We start from the raw sequence: 5,549 nt of genomic DNA, 5'->3' as shown, positions 1-5,549 counted from the left end.
TTTCTATTTTCCTTCTCCTTGCTTGCCCTGTTACAGATAATTTGCATTCTCTTGCGCCAATAATATCCTTTTTTCCTAATGAATTTGGGAGTGCTAATTGTGCCGCTGTCTTTAGAAGAACGCTCTCTGTCTGTAAGCACAACAATTCAGATTTACACCAAATGTAACAATGTAAGCTAAAGGTGCAAAAAGCTTTTCGAAGGATAATTACCTGAAGCATAACACTAGACTTCCCTATTCCCCATTCTCCAGAAATTCTGACAGTAACAGGAGGTTTGACAAAAGGATTTAGAAACGGTGCTGCTAGACCGATGGCAAAGGGACTTCGTCCTGCCCAATATTATAAGAGAAAACGTTGTGAAATCTCACTTGGAAATTAGTGTACGTCTTCAATTATCAACAAAACTGCACCTACCAAGATTGTCCTAAAGAGCCGGTTTGTCGGTCCCTTGCTTAAAAATGGTCTTGATTTGGTCCAGAACTGCGTTGAATTATAAAAATCAAAATGAAAAAACAATAATTCAAAGGTGCACACTGATTTGTTGGACCGGTAAAAGAACCAGAAGTAAAAGGTATAATCAAACATCCCATCTTCAACATTGTTTATTTCTTCAGTTGGCAGAGGGCCTCTCCAATTGTTATCGTGAATGAGAGCAATATCTGCACCCCTGGTGATGAACTCCCGTGTCATATCTATATCGCCTAATCTTGCTGCTACTTGGAGCAAACTCTTCGGTCCTAATGTATTCTGTATTTTGCATTTTTCTTCCTCAAGATATTTCTCAAGCAAAGGATTGGGTAAGCAAGTTCCAACTACAGAGGCAAACAGAAGTAGGCTTTTCTGTTTATCCCGTTTACAGCTTTCCAAAAGCAACTTAGCTATTTTCACGGCAGCTTCACCATTTGTCTAACTCGCAAAATGGAGAACAGTTTTGCCATCACAGTCACGCTCCTTCAACGGATGGGCTCCATTCGCGAGAAGCACTTGAACAATTTATGTGTGGCCCCTGCTTGCTGCTTTGTGCAGTGCTGTTTGACCCAGCACGTCTGGTGCCTCCACATAATCACGACGCTGATCTTGTTCTGGAATCTCCAAGAGAAGCTTTTCCACCATCTTTAGGTTGCCTCTACCAGCAGCAACGTGCAAAGGGGTTGTTTGGCTGAAATCTTTGACTGAGACTTGATTTTTACCTTCTCCTCTTAAAAGTAGGTCTAGAACACAGGGATTGTCATGAGTTCCAGCTACTGCATAGTATATTGTAGTCTGCCCATCACGATCCACGCTATCTATCATACTTCTATTATCCTCTAAAAGCTGAGCACAAAGCCACTCCCGTCAGAGGAAAGTTGAGATATGAAGCACGTTTCTTCCGTGTTTATCACCCACCGATGCTTTCTCCGAGTTTATACTACCCTATTTTTTATCAAACAACAGTTTCTCAAATATTTTCCAGGCCATTCTCTCACCTTCACCCTTGACAGCGTAGTGGAGTGATGTCTTAGCTGTTGGCGGTAGATGGCGGTATTAATTTCTGCCATTAATAGCAGACATCCAGCGCACAACTTAGCCGTCCAACCCATCGTCCAGCCCACACTCCAGCACCATCCATATTAAATAAGAGACAAACAGCCGTCTAAGCACCGGCCAACACACCAACCTCACCGTCCACCATTAAAAGTGCATTTGCTTATAAATACCATGGATTGAGCTTGTGATCAGCAGAGCCCATTTTGGGTTTCTCATATTTCTCATTGTGGATCATGAGTGGATGGAATGCTGTAGCATTCTAAGGACTTGTAATGGATTTTAGTTATGTATGAAGTGCTGTAGCACAGCTTGATGTCTTTGTGTTTTGCTTATTGATTTGAATGTTTATCATTGCATTCATGTTTCTCTTTGATCCACTGTATCCACCTCCTTCAAGTGGTATCAGAGCTAATGGGAGATGATCTTGGATATCATGGAGAGGTCGATGATCTTGAAGTGTTTTTTGGCAAATGAAAAGTTTCAGCCATTGAGTATTTGTCATTAAGGTTGTGGCATCGTAGCCCAACAGGCAATGGCATTTGAAGTTATCTTCTGCAAGAATAAAGAGAAGAACAAGTCAAGAGCTTGCTATGAGAAACAAAGAAGCTGTGAAAAAAAGAAAGCCAAAGTTGAAGACGCTATCGTTTATAGATTAGAAGCATGTGGAGCATCTTTGTGCAAGCGGGAGTGCCAAAGAATGCATACACATGACATGGAAGATATTGATCATGGAAATTTTTATTATGTTTGTGTTTGAAATATGTGTGTTAGTTGTTATGCATTAGTTGTTAAAGTTAAGCTAGTTATCTTAGGTGTAATAAAAGGTGAGATGGTGTGCTAAAGCTTGTTGTCATAGTGCGAAGGTCTCTATGTGTGCTGATTTGGAGTTTAAGTGTTGGAATCTGGATGAGAAAATGTTTAAGGCTTTGTCATATCAAATGTGGTCATGTAATAGTAGATTGCTGAATTGATATCCCCCAATCAAGTGATGAAGATTGAATGAGAATTGCTTGTTAATAATCTATTGTAAGAGGTGCATTATCGGTTGTACCCGACACCCTAGAGTTTGACTAAATGTATTGATGAACCATGTATCTAAAAAGGATTCCTATAGAACTGGCGAGTACAGCGGTTGGGCACCCATGTATCTCGGTAGATGGATTTCTTTTTATATGGACTCAATAATCAATTTGATGCAGGTCAAGAAGGAGAAAAGCCAAAGTGATGATAATTTCCCCGTAGTGATGATTCATGGTCAGTAGAACCAATGAATGCTTGGTTTGTAAACCATTGGAGTGCAAAGTTTATGGTGATCTTGAAACCATTTGTGTAATGTTTGAGAAGTTCGTGGTGAGCTTGAAACCATTTCAAAATTGCATTGGTTAGGGGTAAGCCGTAAAACCCGAAATAATTATAATGAGAGAAAACAATATAAATGCAGTAGCATTAGTGACAGAAATTAAGGGGGAGTGTTGGCGGTAGATGGCGGTATTAATTTCTGCCATTAATAGCAGACATCCAGCGCACAACTTAGCCGTCCAACCCATCGTCCAGCCCACACTCCAGCACCATCCATATTAAATAAGAGACAAACAGCCGTCTAAGCACCGGCCAACACACCAACCTCACCGTCCACCATTAAAAGTGCATTTGCTTATAAATACCATGGATTGAGCTTGTGATCAGCAGAGCCCATTTTGGGTTTCTCATATTTCTCATTGTGGATCATGAGTGGATGGAATGCTGTAGCATTCTAAGGACTTGTAATGGATTTTAGTTATGTATGAAGTGCTGTAGCACAGCTTGATGTCTTTGTGTTTTGCTTATTGATTTGAATGTTTATCATTGCATTCATGTTTCTCTTTGATCCACTGTATCCACCTCCTTCATTAGCGTAGTGGATTGGCTCCTCGATCCAGGAGCTTTTGGATGAGCTCCTGACAGCGCATTCGCGAAGACACCCGCAGATACAATGAGAGGTTCAGCTTCTTAAAATAAGATTCTGGTTGGATGGATAGCAACAGCAGCCATGCCACCATAGTCATAGGCACATTGTTTCTCAGGGCAAAATCCAAAGTTGTGTTTTCTTCATTGTCCTTAATATCAACCAAGGGAAGGCTGCCTTCAATGTTGTCCTTTCTATCTGCTGAAATCAGAAGACCAACAACCTCTTCATTGCACTGATTCCACCGGCAAAATGCATAGTGCAATGCTATTTTTCCTTTATAATGTGTTTTAGAGGGATCTACGCCATTCTCTATGAGCCATTTTACCATGTATACATTGCCTTTCTTTGCCGCCCTAACAAGAAAGGTGCTGAAGGCATTGGAGTTGCAATTGCGGTTGGCTTCTTTTGCCACGTCTTGTGCGACAGTCGGAGAACTACCATAGATTATTTCTTAAAAATGATGGGCGTAGTAAAGCGGGGATGCGAGAGTCGGGCAATCATCTTCGGCTTCAGAATGCATCACTACTTTTTCATGTAATCTGTAGCAGAGCGAGAGCATGGTAACCGCATGCATGTTTTCCACCTCAACTATAGTATTAATGGCCTTGCAAGTCGAGGTCACGCTTGTGTCGAATCCAAAGATATTATATATGTATTCCAATATATCGACGAATATATCTCCAGCTTGGTGGATTTCCAGCAATATTTTCTGTAAATCGCCATGTGGAATATTCTTGCCTTCATCACACTTTTGAATCTTGGTCTTCAATTCTCTCAGAGACTTTTGAGTGTCGTCGAAGCATTTCATCAAAGCTTCCAAAGAAGCGAGTGACGAATCCATTTTTGCAAGTATGACCTTTGCATGAAAACCTTGCGACGCCTTGGCTACTGCGCTTGCTACTTTGCTAGCCACTTCTTTTCCATTACCTTCCCATAAAGATAGACCCTCTTCTATCTTGCCCGGCATCAACCATTCAAGGACCTCCTCGTTCCAGTCTTCGCAGTACAACAACAACGCAGCACTCCTTCCCTCTATACTCAATTTAGGAACCTCAAAGTACAGGACTGCATTCATGTAATATTTTTAAGGATAATATAGAAGCACCTGCATGATATTTATATTGCAAAATCAACACTACCATGAAGCTTTATAATTTTCAGAAAACATATTTATCATCTGTATTCAAGTACATTGCATTCAAGTTAATCATGCCAAAAGACGATATACAGACCTGCATTAGGAATTTCAAGAAATGGTGTTTCAATGACAAACACGTACCCAAGATAGCTTCTGAAACCATCTTCCACTTTGAAGTCATAAGCAGATCCCCCGATCCAGCCATTTAGAAGACGGACTCTGTCCCATTCATCTAACAAATTACTCTGCTTTATCCATACCAGTTTGTCATTCGCTTCTTCCACAGTCGCCAAACGCCATCCCGGTGGCGTTTGGCAACTCCTTTCCAACTTTCTCAAGGCCATATTCAACTTGCTAGCTAATCAAAACGTTGAACTATATAAAACGCTGAACCGGACACAAAACATTTCAAACTTAAATCTACCACCGCAAATGCTCAAATGCCATTAGATCTGTTTGGACAGTCTAAATTAGTGTTTTGATTTGATCGGGGATATTAGTTAAGCAAGCGGTCTTATACATTCTACTCTAGGATTTAATTTTGTGCGGCAGTGGTCTTACGAGACCAAATTAAAAACTATAAAACTTAGTCAAAAGATAGGAGCCCATGTTTTTCATAAGAAGATGGGTCCCTAAAAGTTCTGGAACTTTCTATTTATTATATAAGAACCAGACTCACAGCAGCCACACCGTTCTGGAACAACCCTTTGGTGAAAAATTCATGCTTGATTGTTTAGAAACTTGCTTTTCATCTATGTGTTCAATGTGTTGGAATATTAAATGAAACGTACATTTGCCCCTTGAGCCAAATGCTCACCTACCACCTCTGATGCCCAGAACAGACAGAAACATAAATACGCTGGGTGAGATTTTTTGAAATCAAAAAAGATGGAGAAAATGAAATGTGACAAAAGGAATGTTTATTCATTCATTCA

At 40.4% G+C, this 5,549-nt stretch overlaps 1 pseudogene; it reads right to left on the bottom strand.

Annotated features, from left to right (window-relative positions):
* Window positions 1–738: 738 nt before the first annotated feature.
* LOC149564284 (uncharacterized) lies at window positions 739–4,958 on the bottom strand (annotated as a pseudogene).
* Window positions 4,959–5,549: the final 591 nt, after the last annotated feature.

This window comes from Cupressus sempervirens, chromosome 4 (genome assembly GCF_028749045.1).
Source record: "Cupressus sempervirens isolate cs-2001-9-10 chromosome 4, ASM2874904v1, whole genome shotgun sequence".
In the NCBI taxonomy this organism is placed as follows: domain Eukaryota; kingdom Viridiplantae; phylum Streptophyta; class Pinopsida; order Cupressales; family Cupressaceae; genus Cupressus; species Cupressus sempervirens.
The sequence above is the reverse complement of the archived record's forward strand: the minus strand, read 5'-3'. Positions and strand labels throughout refer to the sequence as shown.